At 38.1% G+C, this 18,535-nt stretch overlaps 1 protein-coding gene across 2 annotated transcripts in view; it reads left to right on the forward strand.

Moving 5' to 3' along the window:
• SP1 (Sp1 transcription factor) overlaps positions 1-18,535 on the forward strand; it is a 45,372-nt gene that overhangs the window by 8,065 nt on the left and 18,772 nt on the right. The gene's annotated exons all lie outside the window — the stretch shown is intronic.

Here is an 18,535-nt window from a genome sequence, read left to right on the forward strand (position 1 = left end):
TGCCCAGGGTCACACAGCTAGTAAGTGTCAAGTGTCTGAGGCCAGATTTGAACTCAGGTCCTCCTGAATCCAGGGCTGGTGCTCTATCCACTGCGCCACCTAGCTGCCCCTCACTGTATATTTTGATTGTACCCCTGGGTGATACTGTAGCTGTAGTTATCAAAAATGTTAAATAACATTTGGTGTCCTATACTACTAAGGGAGAAAAAGAGTACAGTAATACCTTTTAGAGGCATTTTTAATCAAATGCTTATTAGTTATCACTTGATTAAGATTTAGTTTAAAATTCCCACATTCTTAGATGGGGGTATATCTTTCAGTTTGGGGCATTGCCATCAGATGTCCTGATTAACGGAAGAATTAACTGGTAAACTTTTCATCAACTTTTAATTTTAAACTTTTCACTAACATTTTTCACATATGAGAAGAAGTGGGGGGTCCTAAGAGGGCCTTCCCTCAATCTAAATGTAGTGATTTAGTAGAGATCCCTCCTAGGTACTTCTGGACTGTCCAGCAGGGGACTTAGGTAGGAGCAGGGCAAGGTGCAATTGTGGAGATAAGCTAGGGTGTTCACTGGAACTTGATCAAAACTTAAAAGTTCAGTTGTTTCTTTCTTGGTGTTCATAAAGAACATTTCTTTAGCAAACTTTTTTTTTTTTTTGAGGGGCAATGAGGGTTAAGTGACTTGCCCAAAGTCACACAACTAGTAAGTGTCGAATGTCTGAGGCCAGATTTTAACACAGGTCCTCCTGAATCCAGGGCCGGTGCTTTATCCACTGCACCACCTAGCTGCCCCCAAGAACATTTCTTAGGAATTAAAAAATATGTTAAGGGGGTCAGTGGGTGAGACAGTTGGTCTATTTAGAATTCATTAACTTGTATTCAGTTGTAGTGGTGGTATTCTTTTTAATAGAGAAAAGAGTGGTTTTACCCCTTAGTGTATATCATTGGGAATGTTCATTAAAAAAAAATTATGGATGAAAAATATCCAAATTCCACCGAATCGTTGAACTTTATGGCTCTATTTGGAATATAGTTTGGTGTTACATGCATCACACAATTTACTTTGGAAGAGGAAAGGTCTAGCGGTGTGACCTTGGGCAAGTCACTTAACCCTCATTGCCTGCAAAAAAAAAAAAGGAAGAAGAGGAAAGGTTCCATAGGGTGCAAGCCTGGCCTTGGAGTCCTTAGGACTTGGTTTCAAGTCTTCCCTTTGACACATGACCCTTGGGAGCTCTCTACCAGGAGGAGCTACCAGCTGTGGATCAGCATCAATAACGGGGACATTTCCACATGAAGAAGTTCCTATCTGGTCTGCACCCCTTGAAATTATTTACTTTTATTGTAGACCACCATATATCTCTTTCTCCTTGCCGAAAGTCTCAGGAGAGAGTGACTAAAACTTCCTAATTTAGTAACTGTGTCATTTGTCTAAAATAATCACATTTTAGAGCCTTAAGATGTACTTAGTTTCTTAATTCAGTGAATTGGATATTGTGAGGGATCAAAACTGTTTCCCTTTTCGACAAAAAATAATTGAGTCCTAGGGCCATTCCATCTCTTAAAACCCTTTGAAAGCCGGCTGAATTTCCCTTGCTAATGTTTCTCCAAACCCGTTTTACACATAAGAAAAGTGAGGCCTAGAGACAGTGTACTCAGAGAGTCGGGATTAGAACTCTGTACTCTTGCCCCTTTGTCCACTGGAAGAAAACTGATTTCACCTACTTTTACCTCAGAATCCAAGTATTAGCTCAAAGAAGGTGTTCAGATTACAAAATGATGTATCTTTGGTTGGTCGTTCAGTTGTGTCGATCCTTTGTGATCCCATTTGGGGTCTTGACAAAGATACTAGAGTGCTTTGCCATTTCCTTCTCCAGCTGATTTTACAGATGGGGAAACTGAGGCAAATTGGGTGGGGTGGCTTTTTCAGGGTTACTCAACTAGTTACTGAGGCTGGATTTGAACTCAGGAAGAGGAGTCTTCCTGACTCCAGGCCTGGCATTCTATCCACTGCAGCACCACCTAGCTAAAGTTTAGTGTTCTACTTGCTATCTTTTTACAAGTAAGAATATGAAAGTAGAAATGTGGAAAAGTGGAACCTAGTGTAGAAATCTACATCTGTTAAGTTTTATTTATTTTCTTTTATTCTTAGGCTTTTCCATCTGGTGCCTTTAGGGAAAAGCATGATTACTTTTAAGTCTTTGAAATTTTAAAAAGTTTTCAACTTGGGCTCTGAATATCAGTAATGGAGATTTGTTGTTACTACTAAATCCTGCTCTAAGAGAAATCTGCTATTCTTTTTGTCCCAGGACAGAGCCAGTGTGTTATTGATGGTTTCTGAGCTAAAGATAGAGGACATATTAAGGAGCCCCAATGAAAGAATGGAGCACCCAAAGGCCATTTTGTTGATGTTGAGATTCAGTTTCCTTCATTAATGGTTGCTTCCAAAGATAACTTGTTTCCTCCCCCTTCCCTTCTAGTTAGTCATAATTGTGCAACATTCTCGTTACCTCTAATTCATATGACTTTATCCCCCATGAAGGATAATAAAATCACTTCCTGGAAGCCTAGTGTTGTTCAGATGTTGCCTGGCTGCTGTGAATTAGGTTATTTTATCCTCCTTTCCAGGGTAGTTGGTAGTTTTGCTGGAAAATAAAGCTGGGCTAGCTCCCTTGTGGTGTGTTTGCCCACCTGATTGGTGGGCTGTAGCTTTGCAGCTGTTTCTCTTGGTTTGTTTGCAGTCTCCCTGTGAAATCACCCGAAAGACGAAGCTTTCCAGTTAGCTTGGAGAGAGAGATTGATTGGGTTTTGTGTGTGTGTGTGAGTGTGTGTGTGTTGTGTTGTGTTGTGTTGAAGAGGAGAGATGGGGCACAGACCAGAGCTCTCCTGTCCTTGTGGTTGCTCTGCCCTGGTGGGGTGGGTGGTGGTTGAGGAAGGAAACGCCTCAGATGCATCACTCACTAAATTGGGGTTGGTTTCCAGACAGTGAAGTGATCTGTGGGGCCTTCTATATATTTTTTCCATTCAGAAACAATGATATTTTAGCTAGCACCCCATCTCTTGTTCTTAAGTAGAAACTGTCATCTGTTCCTTTCAGTTCAAACCACTTGGTCTTTTCTCAGCTGTGGCTAAGTCTTAAAACTCTTGCTTGGCCCCAGGTTGGAAAGAAGGTTTACTTAGGCCTGTAGTTTCTGTACAGCAGAGTTTGGATGACTTCGTGGGAGTTCTGCCTTATAAAGAGTTCCAGGGCTAGGCTCTGGCAGCAGAAGAAAACATATTTCAGCAGTGGTTGTAAGAAACAAATTTTAGGCACTAAAAATAAAATTTTCATATTTGCTTAATTTTATCAGTGGCAAGAGAATGTTCCTTTTCCAAGGGAAGTTAAGGAATGTGATACCTGAGTTGGTTTACCAATGGTGTCAGTAGACTTAGGGTCATATTGCTGAGGCTTAATTTTTTAAAAAGTTGTATTTCAGCATTCAGTGGCAAGTTATTTTAGATACCAAAAATATAGCCCACATGATTGATACCCAGAAATTTTCCATACTTAAGATTTTTTGGTATTGATTTTTTTTTTACATTAGCTTTATTTCTTAATATATGCCTTCCTCTATAGAGGAACAACTTAAAACTTAAAATATAAAAAAGGTACATGTGTAGGAAGCAGGTTGCTAAAATTAACTAATTCGTCAGCCATATCTGACATAATGTGGTGGTCAACAATCCATAGTACTTTACCCTCTCAAATAAAGGGAATGAGGTACATTGTTAGCTTTCACATCTTATTTTGAAAAATAATTTTTAAAAAGATCTGTTTGTATTTCTCTTCCTCCCCCTTCTTAGACAGCCATCACACATAAGTTTTTTTAATTAGAGAAAAAGAGTAAGAAAAGAAAAAACATTGGAAAAGCCTGGAAATATAATCACTGTTCCACACTGTTGGACCTCACGTCTCTGCAAAGAGTGGTGTGGGGGTGTCTTTTCATAAGATTTTCTGTTTTAAAAGGAAACATTTACAGCTTCCTTGAACAACTTCTCCCTTGATGCTACTGAATATTTCTTATGGTGGTCATCTTAGTTCCCAATGAGCTGGTAGCCTAAGACTTGATTTTGGTTTGGTAGTAAGAATGAAAGCTTCTTTAAACTTCAGATGCCCTAATTCAGATTGAAAATGAGTGGAATAGATTAGAATTTAGTGTGTAAAACCTTTGTTTATTGGCTCTGTTTACTCCCAGTGACTTTCCGGTAAATGACATCATCTTTAAAGCATATTGCATTGTGTAATGTGACCATTTTAGTTCCTTATTAAGTGACAAGAGCACACAGTTATGCAAAGGGTGCACCGTGCTCAAGATATGTCTTCACATCTAGAGCTCTCTTTGCTTGTATCTATTTGGTTCTGTTTTGTAGAATTTGCTTGTAATGTACAGCCTGCCTGGGAGAACTCGGGTTTAACTTATTCTTTCTCCCATTAAACACGTTTTTAAATAGTAAAATTGATACCAGAGAAGTGTCTTTGCCGTTGTACTGTCACCAGACCTGAAAAAACATCGATTTAGTTATGGGAATGTTTGGTATACTAAGGACACCTTTTCTCTCCATATTAAACAAGTTTATCATGTCAGTGTTCGCTCATTTCTCTCAAGCATTCTGGGAAAATTCTATAAACATTTAGCAGTAGCCAGCCTATAGGACTTTGTTGTTTTGAAAATATAATCGTCTACACTGTAACTGTATCTCTGATGCTGTGCTAGCCTTGGAGAGACTGCCTTGATAATAATGGAGGAGGGGGTGGCTAGGTGGCGAAGGAGGACCTGAGTTCAAATACGACCTCAGACACTTGACACTTACTAGCTATGTGACCCTGGGCAAGTCACCTAACCCCCATGGCCCCGCCCCCCCCCCCAAACAACCTTCTGAGATAATAATGGAGGAGAAGGAGGATGATAATGCCCAGGATGGTGATGATTGCAAAGACTAGCACTTAGGGCTTTATGATTTGCAAAGAGTTTTACATAGCTATCTTTTAAGCTAAGGTTTACAACAGCACTGTGAGTGAGGTAGGCACCACACTTAATTCCTATTTTTAGCTGATAATTAATTGACAAACCCTGAAAAACGTGTTTGAAGAAAGCAATTCAGTTTCTTTGGCATATGGGTCTTTCAGGGTTGGTTGTAACCCTGGACTGCATTTAAATTCTTTTGGAGATTGAGCAGTATTACTTGTTCGACAGGTTTTGATGTGCCCTCCAAGTAGCCTGCATTATTTACTATGAATTTCATTCTCCCCCCCAAACAAAACAAAACTTTCTGTAGAGAGCAAATGATACCATTAGTTTACTCGAGCTAGGAGTTAGAATATGAAATGTCTCATTAAGTCCAAATTAACACTTGCTCTTTAATAGTTGGGAAACTATCTTAAACCATAGAAATTGCTGCAGAAAGATCAAATAACTGGTTTCTCTTGGGAAATCACAGATGTGGGTTGACTGCAAATAATCTGTGGGATAAAGAATTATGAATACTCTTGAGATAGACCCTTGCAAATTGCTTAGCATAAACTTTAAGGAATGACTTGCTCAGTATATGGCCTCAAAGATTGATAAGGTAGTCAGGCATAGTGAAAAAAAAAATATTGGTCTTGGAGTTAGAAAACTGGGGTTTGAATTCTGAGTGACTTATGGCACATTTCTGACTTAGTTTGTGTGTGTGTGTGTGTGTGTGTGTGTGTGTGTGTGTGTGTGTGTGTGTATGAAGTGAATGGGGAGGTGGATTTAAAACCAAAATCTTTGATCCGAAGAGTGACTTGTTCAGAGAGCTTGAATGCTTGTCAATAGTACTTATTTGCAATTCCAAAAATAGTGATGGAGTAAGAGAAAGAGGCGCTTTGGATTTGGAAGAGAACTCAGAGATTATCCTGTTCAACTCCCTAATTTATTTCCCCCCATCAGTAAACAAGCTCAGAAAGGTTGTCTTGCCCAAGGTCATACACTGAGTGGCAGAGCCAGAACTAATCTTCAGGTCTCCTGACTCCTGGTGTTTCAAATAATGGAAATAATCATTTAATTTTTTCCCTTGCTTACCTAACACTGTAGATACTAATAAACAGTCTGATGATAATAGGTGATATTTATACAGTGCTTTAAGGTTTGTTGTTTTTAAGACTATTTATTGGCATTCATGCATTTCTTTTACTTTTATCATTTTTCACTTTAAATGGAATCCATAGGGCAGCTAGATGGCACAGTGGATAGAGTACTGGCCCTGGATTCAGGAGGACCTGAGTTCAAATCCAGCCTCAGACACTTGACACTTACTAGCTGTGTGACCCTGGGCAAGTTACTTAACCCTAGTTGCCTCACTAAAAAAAAAAAATGGAATCCATAAGGCTACAGTACATTCTACGTGTTGTAAAGAATGTTGGCTTTTTGCATTTCAGAGGAATGTCTTCTATTAACATGGGGTTTTTTTTATGTGCTCTTGAGACATCCATAGCAGATTTTGTCTGCATTACACATATGTTCATTTTCATATAATTCTGGAATGACCTTCCAGATTCTCGCCCCCCAAGAACTACTTTCTTCCCTTATGAATGGGATGATGGGGCTAGGGTTTAACTACCCCAACAGAGCTTATACAAGATTCAGTTTTACCCATACATGAAAGCTGTGAAATGTGTTGTTTGTGGTAAGTAGTGGGGGATCTAAAAATACCATACTTAGACTCCTTTGGCACTTTGTTGAATTCAAGGTACAAACATTTTGCCCAGACCAGCAGCAGTCTTGGGAAGATAAAGAGTTTTTTTCTGAATACTAGGAAATGTTTTTCAAATATTATAGACCCATTTTTGTACATTCATGATTCAAATTAAACAAGCTTTTTTTTTTTTTTAATCCACCTACACAGGACAGCTAGGTAGTGCAGTGGATAAAGTACCCGCCCTGGATTCAGGAGGACCTGGGTTCAAATCCGACCTCAGACACTTAACACTAGCTGTGTGACCGTGGGCAAGTCAACCCCAGTTGCTTCACCAAAAACCCCCCAAAATCCACCTACAGGTTTTTGTTTTTTTGGGTTTTTTTAGTGAGGCAATTGGGGTTAAGTGACTTGCCCAGGGTCACACAGCTAATAAGTGTTAAATGTATGAGACCGGATTTGAACTCAGGTACTCCTGACTCCAGGGCTGGTGCTCTATCCACTGCGCCACCTAGCTGCCCCTTCCCTTCCTATTAATGCACAAATTAAGGTCAAATCCTTATTACTAACAAGTCTATTCAGTGAGAGGAGAAAGGGAATTATGGAAGCAGAGACTGAGGGGCACCAAAACCCTGTGAATTTGCAGTTGGAAAAATAAATTTTTTTCTCCCTAATGGTATATGAACAAGCAAAAGGCTTTGGTTCTTCTAGACTCATATGATCCTAACTTTAGAGCTGGAAGAAACAGTCCAACTATTTCATTTTGCTGATTAGTGAGTTATCCGGAGTCACACAGCTAGTAAGTGTAGGAGTCAGTATTAGAATCCAGGTCTTCCTCATTCCAGATATAGTACTACATCCACAAGGCTGTGGTACCTCTTCTGTATCTTTACAGCAATCATTTTTCTTGTTGTTGTTGCTGCTGTTGTTGTGGAGATTTTTTTAAAAAAAATTTATATTTTCAATATTTAGAATTTTATTTTCCCAAATTCCATGTAAAATACAAATTTTGACATCAATTTTTTTTGAAACTTTGTGTCTCGAATTCTCTTCTTCCCTTCCCTCCCCCCAACCAAGAACTCAAGCAATTCAATATAAGCTATACATGAGCAGTCATGCAAAACATTTCCACATTAGCCAGATAGCAATCTTTTTTTCCCCCAGGCAGAGAGGGTTAAGTGACTTGCCCAGGGTCACACAGCTAGTAAGTGTCAAATGTCTAAGGCCGGATTTGAACTCAGGTCCTCCTGAGTCCAGGACCTGTGCTCTCTCCACCCCTAACAATCCTTTTTTTTTTTTTAAAGTGAGGCAGTTGGGGTTAAGCAACTTGCCCAGGGTCACACAGCTAGTAAGTGTCATGTGTCTGAGGCTGGATTTGAACTCAGGTCCTTCTGAATCCAGAGCCAGTGATTTATCCACTGTACCATCTAGCTGCCCCACCCCCAGCAATCCTTTTTTTTTTTTAAGTTTTTTATTTTTCAATTAACAAAATTTTTTAAAATCTTCCCTCCCATTACTTCCCTCTCCTGATGAGCAAGTAAAAAAAAAAGTCAATGCATATGTACATAATCTGACTAATAGAATTCTTACATTAGTCATTTTCTGAAAATATTTCTGCATTTTAAGTTCACTTCTTTTCAGAAGGTAGACAAGTGATATGTTTCCTCTTTTCTTTTGGACTTGTGGTCTATCATGTTCAGCGTTCTAAAGTCTTTTAAAGTTGTTTTTCTCTATAATGTGGTTATTGTATAAATCGTTCTACTTCTGCTCACTCTATATAAATTTATAAAGGTATTAGCAATTTTCTGAAACTATCCATTTCATCATCTCTTATAGCACAGTAATATTCCACTACATTTCTAGACCTCTGTTCAGTCATTTTCTAATAGGAAGACAATCAACTTCCTTGGTTTCTGATTTTTTTTGATAGCCCACCAAAAGCTGCTATGAATATTTCTGTATACATACTTTTCCTCCTTCTTTGATGTCTTTGGGGGTAGTAGTATAGCTGGGTCAAAGGGTATGAACAGTTTGGTGACACTCTCTGGGCATAGTTCCAATTGCTGTCCAGAATGGTCAGACTGTATCACAGCTCTACCAACAGTGAGCTTGTGTACCTGTTTTGCCACCTCTCATCTGGCATTTTTCATTTTCTCTTTGTCATCTTTTCTTTTCTTTCTTTTTTTTTTTGCAGGGCAATGAGGTTAAATGACTTGCCCAGGGTCACACAGCTAGTGTCAAGTGTCTGAGGCTGGATTTGAACTCAGGTCCTCCTGAATCCAAGGCCAGTGCTTTATCCACTGTGCCACCTAGCTGCCCCTTCTCTTTGTCATCTGATAGTTGTTAGGTGGAACTTCAAAGATGGTTGGGGGTTTTTTTTCCCCTCATTTCTCTATTGTTGATTTCAGAGCTTTTTTTTTTTCTTCAATTGAAAACTGCCTATTCCCGTTCTTTAACCATTTATCTTTTGGAGAATGGCACTTAGTCTTATAGAATTCTTTTTTTTGCAGGGCAATGAGGGTTAAATGACTTGTCCAGGGTCACACAGCTAGTAAGTATCAAATGTCTGAGGCTAGATTTGAACTCAGGTCCTCCTGAATCCAGGGCTGGTGCTTTATCCACTGCGCCACCTAGCTGCCCTAGTCATATAAAATTCAATCAATTCTTATATATCTTCATAATATCTTCATGATTTTGCTGGTTTGTCAGCTAGTTTTAACTCGAGAGAAACTTGTTGCAAAGATATTTTAATTTCATTTAATCAAAACCTTCCATTTTATCTTATGTGATCCTCTTTATTGTGTAGTTATGAACTCTCCTTCCAGCCGTAGTTCTGAAAGGTAGTTTCCTCGTTCCTTTTAATTTGTTTATGAAGTGACCTTTTATATTTAGGTCTTTTAGCTATTTGGCTTAACTTGATTTTGGTGCATCATTTGAGGTTTTGGTCTAAATATAATTTTTGCCAGACTGCTGTCCAGTTTACCCAGCTTTATTTGACAAATAGTGAGATTTTCCCTCAGTAACTGAAGTCTTTGGGTCTGTCAAACACTGTAGTACTGTGTTTGTTGTATACCTCATCTGTTCCACTATTTGACCTCCTTTTTTTAAAGCTATACGAAATCATTTTAATGATTACTATTTTGTACAATTTGTGATCTGGTACTGATAGACAACTTTATTGACATTTTTGTTCATCTTTATGAATTTTATTATTTTTTTATAAAAATAATCTTTGGGGAGTTTAGCATAGCAGTGAATAAGTAAATTAGTAATTAGGTAGTATTACAATTAGGTAATGTCATTATTATATTAGCTCAACCTACCTACCCATGAACAATTAATGTTTCTCCAATTATTTAGGTCTTTTTTTCCCCCAAAGAGTTTCTTAGAAATTAGACTTACATAATAGATTCTTGGTGAATCTTGGAAAATGTCTCTCCTGAATCTTTAATCCTTTTAAAAACAATTTTAAGCTGACCAAAATTGTATCCTGGGCTAGCCTGATTAGACTAATTTGGGGACATGTGTGTATTTCTTAGCCTAATTGAGGAAGATAGATATTGGTGAAATCTGGCATATAGCTTAGATTTTTAAAACATTCTGAATATCTATAAGTAAAGCATTTAATGTAGCACAAAGTTTGGGATAAGGATTGTTGCAAGCCTGAATTATACAAGACTACTCATGATGGATGATGTGTGTTCAGCATGCTTTCAAAGTAAGTCATTCTTCCATAACTGGTAATTGCTTTTTGCCTTGTTTTAATTACTGAGGCATAAAACAACCAAAGAAAGCAAAGATGGATCATTCTTGGAAAGCATTTCCCCTTGTTGGGATTTTATTCAGTGACCCCCCTGAGGCCCAGAGAATTTCATCCTCCTGTCATTTCAGACAATGGATACCTCTCATCTCTAGATTGTTTAGATGCTTAGGGAGCTACATTGTGGCCTAGCATCTTGGCACTGATGGTGAAACTTTTACTCAAATGTAGGCAAGTCATATCCATCTTAATAAAATCATTAATGTACTTTCACATAATATTTTGAAATGGGTTGGTAAGCAGATTCAGATGCAACAAAATTTTTGATTATCCTTAGTTGTCTGACCTTTTTCTGATTTTGCTGGTTTGTCAGCTAGTTTTAAAAATATAAAAAATGGAGAGACATTAACCTCACAGTGAGTATTAAGTTGTAGCTCGCCATAATAACTTAAAACTCAAGCACCTAAATGACTTTATATTTATACCATTCTGCCTATTTGGCATAAAAAATAACTGTATTGTAAAAAAAAAAAACCCCACCAAAACTGCATTGCTTTCCTCACAGAAGACAGCCAATTTCATAGCTGAAAATAATATTCAGCCTCCCATTCTACTTTAGTTATGGCTTATTTTACTCCTTTCAGAGCCCCTAAACTAGGGGTTCTTAACTTTTTTGGCTTCCTGGACCCTTTTGACAGTTTGAAGCCAATGGATTCCTTCTTATATAATGTTTTAAAATGCATAAAGTAAAACAGGAGTTACACAGGAAATTATATTGCAATATGGTTTTCAGACTGTTGAGGATAAAAAAATTCAGGGATCCCGGGTTAAGAACCCCTGCCCCAAAGCTGTTGGACTAATAGAGTCTTTTCCAGGAAAGTCATTTAGATGACTGACTGTTGATGTTCTACCAGCCCCCGTAAGTAACATCTAGGATCTACAAGCAAGCCAGTGAAGGGGATATGAACAACTCAGAGCTTTGATGCCCTGTTCAGCACCTTTTCCAAGACTGTACTTGTAGAAAAACATGAAGACATAAAGGTTCTACTTGAAAAGAAAAGCTCGCTGTTTAGTCAGGAAGTCAAGAGTTCAGAGGCTTCTCTGGCCCTATTTGTGCAAACCCCCACCAGGCCCATCCGTGCAGCTGTTTTCTAAAGGCCGAGATGGGAGCAGATGATGAAACCTAGAAACTGTATGAACAGTTCTATTTATAAATGAATCAAAACTGTTTCTGTCTAGTCCTTTCTACCAATCTCCATCCTGTTATGTGAGACAGGTTATTACAAACAGAATCAGGAGCTGGCCAAAATTTTCTGTGGACCTCTCTCTCTTAACCTGCCACTTATGAAGAAAAGTCATTCTCTGAGCTTGTAATATAAAACCAATAAAAGCTACTGGTTTTGTTTTTTTGTTTGTTTTTGAAATGGCCCTTCCCCAATTGTTTGGCATTGTCCTCGATGTGAAATCTCACATGAACATAAATTGAATCTTGCACTCACAATTCTCTTTTTGCATACTTTTCTGTTCTGAATTACTTCTCATAACTTCTATCCTTTAAATGAGTTGCTGAACTGTGAACATGGTGTTTTCTCTGATGAAACTGAAGCTTGAGGTAACTGAGGTACAGAGCCTGGCAATGGCTGGCAGGCAAGCCTCTATAGGGAGGAGGCCTTGTTATATTGGGTGAGGTTTTACTGGGTGTCTAGAAAGGGAAGTTTTTGTTCCACTGCAGAAATAAAATATTCAACTCTCTTGATTTAGGACTGATGCTCCCATTTGTAAATTCTGTACATCCCATTTCTCTCTCTTTCTTGCTTGTCCTTATGCTCACCCCTTTTCCTGTAACTTCTTCTCCAACCCTTAGTAGACAGGGTATATAGAAGGAAGGGTTTTGAATGTTGGATAGGTAGAATGTCAGGTAGAAAAGACTGAATAGGCAATGTTGTCTGTTTAATTCTCAATCAAGAGACTTGGTGACCTTGCTTGGAGTTTCTGGGCTTTAGTTTCCCTATGAGTAAAATAAGAATAATGATACTTGCCTCATGGAGATGTCACATAATGTCTATTAAAATATTTTAAACATTTCATGTGTTTGTACAATTGCGGGTGTGTCTGTCAGTGCTGTAGATCCTAAATGTGGTCTGAGCAGGGAACTCTGCCTGACCACAGACATATACAGCACAATACCACATACGGAATGAATATCTTTGGTGTATTTTAGAGGAAGGATTTTATGCTTATCCATGGGACTTTTAAATCATTCCAAAGCAGGACTTCAACAAGAGAGGGGATATAATCTCATGTGATAGAAATCCCTTTAGGATAGAGAGCCCTTAGAGAGCCATGGGACCACAGAAAAATCCAGCATTATATATTTTTTTTTAAAAAGCAAACTTAATTGGATTTCTCTTCATTTCATTTTTAATAGGGTGGAATTTGAAATGTTTTGGTTCTTCTGGTTCTTTGAAAAAGGAAGTTTATATTTTTCCTCTTTGGGAAAAATTAAGGAAAATAAAGTGAAACAAGTTATTTTATAGTCTTGGATTTTTCTGGGGATCAGTGCCTCTTAAAGGTTGGCCACCCTAAGTTGGGAACATTTAATTCTAATCAGTATGGCAACATAATATGTTTCAGTCTGTATTATGGTCAGATAAGAAATGGGCCAGAAGGGAAAAATAGACAACACAGACATGCCATTAAAAAAAAGTCAGAAAGCAGGGTAGGACAGATAAATCTTGGACTTCTAGTGACTTTGCAGCCTATTGCCATTGTTTGATTGTTGGCATAGGTTGTCATTTAGTTCTCTGGCCACAAACTGGATGAAAATAAACTAAGGGACTGACTCTAGCTGTGCCTTTGCCCTAGAGTTATTGATCTGTTCTAAAGTTCCCTTTTTAGATTGTTGATTCCATTCTGGTATCTTAAGTACGTGGTGAATTTGAGGCACTGGCAGGGGAGATAGGTAGGTAGTTGTAGACAAGGAGTCCAGCTATCCAGAGCCCTATGCTGAACTTTGAGTTTAAAAGGGTTTACATCTTTAAAGCCCTCTAAGTTTGGGCAATGATTGGTCAGTTTGGATTTAGCAAAAGTATTTAACTGTATACAGAATAGCTTCGAATGGGAGAGAAAGCAGGGAGAACAGGCTGGTAATTGCATCATGATGAGTGAGAGCAAGCAGAGGAGGGAGCTATGAATCTAGATGCAAAGTAATCAAGACCTCATTTCATATTCTGCTTCTGCTATTTATTGCCTGAGTGACTGTGAGCTAGTTGTGTCACCTCTGAACTTCAGTTTCCTCATCTGTAAAATGAGGGGGGTTGAATATGACGGTTGTGTGAGAAACAACAATTATGAATAATTCAGTGAGATTGGGGGAAGCTTGCATGAACTGATGCAGAATAAAGTAAGCAGAACCAAAGTAGTAGGGTGAACAGTGATCCCAGTAACAGAAAGAAAAAAGGCACTCAAAGATATCAGAACTTGACTCAACACAGTTGACAACTCATGACTTGAGTACTAAATTTATATATATGGCTAATATATTGACTTATTTTGCATAACTGTAATTTTTTATTACAAGAGACAGAGTAATCATTGAGAAAGGATAGATAGTAAGGGAAAAACAAGGATAAAACACTTATTTAAGAAGTACAAGGGAAAAAAAAGAAGTACAAGGAAATAAAAGTGAAGAGATTTGACTAGCTGACCACATGGCCCTTTCCAACAATGTAGTATAATGGAAAGAGTCCTGACTGGAGTTCGGAGGATGATAGGGGTTCAAATACCAGCTCAGTCAATAGGGAATTCACTCCCTGGACCCCACCTTTCTTATCTATAAAATTAGAGACTGGACTAGATGATTTGTAAAGTTCTTTCTAGCTCTAAATACATTCTTATGACTTTCAATACATGACTTATGACCTTCTAGTTAGAAATTCTGTGGTCTTGTGAATCCCTTTCTGAATTAGCGTAGTAGAAGTGGGAATGGAGAGGAATTGCAGAGGTAGGATTCAAAGCATTTGGATTGGGCGGGGAGGTGGGGCAAGAAGGGAGTAATCAAGAAGGGCTCCACAGTTTTTAGCATAACTGGAAGAATGACATGGAGAGGTTAGGAGGAGGAGTTAGTTGGATAGTAGAAGATAACGAATTTAATGACTGACAGGGACCTAAGAGTTGAGAGGTCCAGAAGCAGCTTTTTGCTTCGGTTATGACTCGAGCTATAAATGTTTTTTTATTTATTTAGTTTTTTATTTTTACTTTTATTTTTTGGTGAGGCAATTGGGGTTAAGTGACTTGCCCAGGGTTACACAGCTAGTAAGTGTTAACTGTGTGAGGCCAGATTTGAACTCAGGTCCTCCTGACTCCAGGGTGGGTGCTCTTTCCACTGTGACACCTAGCTGCCCCTATAAATGTAATAATAATTTGATTAGATATGATTGTTGAAATCATGGAAATGGGTGAAGATATCAAGGGAGAGGACAATGAAGGGGCTAATAACAAAACCTTACACTCAGGGAGCAGGGAATAAGAACAGAGGACACAGGTAGGAAGAGAACAAGGATAAAGCAGTGTCAGGGAAACCAAATTAGTATATAGGGTTTCAGGGAGAAAGGATAAATTAAAACTCTCTATTTCCTCTGGGTCATCTTAATAGGGGCATATGACAGCCTAAAGTGGTATCTCTCATTTATTTCTCTTCCTTCTATGCAACTTTGCTGAACTTGTATTATCCAGTTTCTTGATGGTTAAGTATAAAAGAAAGTTGGGTGTTTATTGCATCCTCTGTGACTACCAGGTGACCTGATGTTAGTCAAATATTTTGTAACTATTCTTTTGTTTCTTCAAGATGAAATGGAGGGAACTTGTAGCAATAGTTCAGTCTTTTGGCATGTTGCTCATCACGTTCATTTCCCCTAAGCCAGGATGCTGAGGAAACTCAGAAGAAACTTCTCCCCTTCACTTTAGCCATATAAGCATGAAAAAAAACTGGATTTTCCAAACACCCAGTTGTCTTTATTTTTCCAGCTGAATAGGTTTTCCGTTCTTGAAGCTATTACCACTTCCCATCGCTAAAATTCTATTGGGCCATCTAGTTTTCGACTATTAGTGCCACAAGAGAACCTCAGCTACCATCTGTCTAGTACAGCCTCTACTTTACAGTTTAGGAAACTGAGATCTAGGGAGAAAGAATAACTTGCCCAGTGTTATAAGGCTAGTATCTCATAGAACTGGTACTCACATCCATGATCTCCTGAGTCTAAGTACCATTTTCCTATCACTAGACATCTTTACTGTAATGTGGAAACCAACTTAGCCTATACCTTTATATTAACTTATATTGCAAGGATAAGCAGAAACTGTCATCTTCTTATTGCAGTGGACTTCCTTTTTTGCCTATTGTTATTGCTGTAATGTTTCTGCTTTAAAAATGTTAATTTTTATAATTGATGAAGCTAAATAGTCTAGAAGTTAATGTGAATGTTAAGTTATAAGAATCTGAGTATCAAATCCCTCTCTCAGATCCCTAGGGAAAATTTGAGGTGCTTCACACTTTTACAACCTTGTAAGTGATAGAAATGTGAGTACAAAATTAAAGATGAATTTGATTTTTCCCCCCTAAAGATACTGTCACCAAGCCAGACTATACCCTCTAGTTTAATGAAATTTAGGTGTTTAACATAAATCATCTAAACAAAAATAATTATAGGTAGTTTGGAGGAATGTTAACCTGAGGGGATTTCTTCAGACAAGTGTTCAGATATATGGTTATGGGAAAGGAGGGGCTAGAATGTGGAAAAGGAATTTTCATGATGAAAATTCCAGGAAAGGGAGAAAACGGAAAATCTTGTTTTATTTTTTATTTTTGGAATATTAAAATTAATGTTCAAATCTTAACTGACCAAGTAAAATGGAGGAATCTGTTCCTCTTTGGGCTTGTGATTAGCAAAAAGCAGTGTTAGGATGGCTAACTTAGTTCCAGTGTTTTCTCAAACATACATTCAGACTTTTTAGGCTTCACATTTGTTTTTAATCTGGGCCTGATTTTGTCAATAGCCACTTGCCAAACTTTTTGTTGGAATGAACTTTTTAAACTGTCTCAAACTTTGTATTAAAATTTTTAATTGCTCATTTCAAACTCCTGCTCATCAATCCCTTGGTGACACTGACACCTGCTGGAGAAAACCATTTTGATTAACTCAACTGCCAGTCACCTGATTTACTGAAAATTTACCATTCTGTGAGAGATGTATACTCAGTTTTAGATCTATAAAACAAGAGGGAGAAAAGGGATACATGAAGAGTCATATGTTTCTCTTTCTAAACTTCACTTTTGCTCTCTTCTCTGTATTTAAAACTATTTCATTTATATATATATATATATATATTTTTTTTTTTTTACCTCACTTGTAGCTACCTCTCTTGATTTGCCACCATCCCATCCCATCCCACCCCACTCCACCCTCACTACTTTTTTTTCTTCCCATTTTATCCTCACACCAGCCCTGGGAAACAGAGAGGTTGTTGTTTGTCTTTCATTCTCAAAGAGGACCATGACATCAGGAGGGTGATGTTATAACTTGCAGTGAAATGGATTTAAGAGAGGGAGGGTTGTGCAAGGTCACCAACCTCACTCTCTCCCCCAGAGCCATCTGGGTCCAGTGGCAAGATATACATCAGGATGTCTGGAAATGGTTCTGCATGTTTAAGACAATTGGGGTTAAGTGGCTTGCCCAGGGTCACACAGCTAGTGTCTGAGGTGAGATTTGAATTTAGGTCCTCCCAACTTCAGCACCAATGTTCTGTTTCATGCACCACCTAGCTGCCCCATCTCTATGGGTGGTGAGGGAAAGAATTCAAAACTGAAAATACAATTGAATTAAAAAAAAAAAACTACCAAAAGGATGTTACACGCAGTGACAGTGACAGAGCAGGACCAGTGCTGTATCTACTGTAGCACCTAGCTGCCCTCCCACACTCACTGCTACTAAAAAATGAAAAATAAAAACCCTGCCTTAACAAATAAGTATAGTCACACAAAGCAAATATGTCATCTCCCTGCCAAGAAATGGAAAGCATGATTCATCATCAGTCTTCTGGGTTTGTGATTGGTCATTGCATTGATAATTGTTCCTAAGTCTTTCATTGTTTTTCTTTGTGGTCATTGTATAATTTTTTCCCCACTCTTCTCATTTCACTCTGCATGAGTTCATATAAGTTTTCCTAGATTTCTCTGAATCTCTTCCTTTTATAATCTATTACAGTGCAATTGTAATAGATTCATATTATAATTTGTTCAGCCATTCCCAATTGTTGGGCCCCTATTGTTTTTCCCAGTATTTTTACTACAATAAAAAGTGCTTCTACGAATATTTTTATACATATGGATCCTATGCTCTCTTTCTGGTGCCTAGTAGTGGTATCCCTTGATCACAGGGTATGCAGTTTAGTGACTTTGCATACATTCAAAAAATTTTTTTCAGAATGATTGGACAATATCTCTACTAACAGTGCATTTAGTGTATTTGTCCTCCCACATACAGTTCCTCCAAAAATCTTTGCCAATCTGATATATATGACGTAGAACTTCATAATTGAATTTCTCTGTTTTGTTTTGTTTTTTGGCAAGGCAATGAGGGTGAAGTGACTTGCCCAGGGTCACACAGCTAGTAAGTGTCAAGTGTCTGAGGCCAAATTAGAACTCGGGCCCATGCTTTATCCACTGCCCCTTGAATTTCTCTTATTAGTGATTTATAGTATTTTACCATATGGTTGTTGATAGCTTGGATTTCTTCCTTGAGAACTGCCAATTCATTTCCTTTGACCCTTTATCTATTTTTTTAAAATTTATTATTTTTTGGCGGGGCGGGGGGGGGGGGGACGGGACAATGAGGGTTAAGTGAGTTGCCCAGGGTCACGCAGCTAGTAAACATTTTTCCCAGTTAACTCCTAATTCTAACTGTATTGGCTTTATCTGCACAAAACCTTTTTGGTTTCATGTAATCAAAATCGGCCCTTTTATCATCTGTGTTTCTTGCTATTCTTTATTTGAGCAAGAACTCTCTTACCTTATGTATTCAT

Source organism: Dromiciops gliroides, chromosome 5 (assembly GCF_019393635.1).
Source record: "Dromiciops gliroides isolate mDroGli1 chromosome 5, mDroGli1.pri, whole genome shotgun sequence".
NCBI lineage: Eukaryota > Metazoa > Chordata > Mammalia > Microbiotheria > Microbiotheriidae > Dromiciops > Dromiciops gliroides.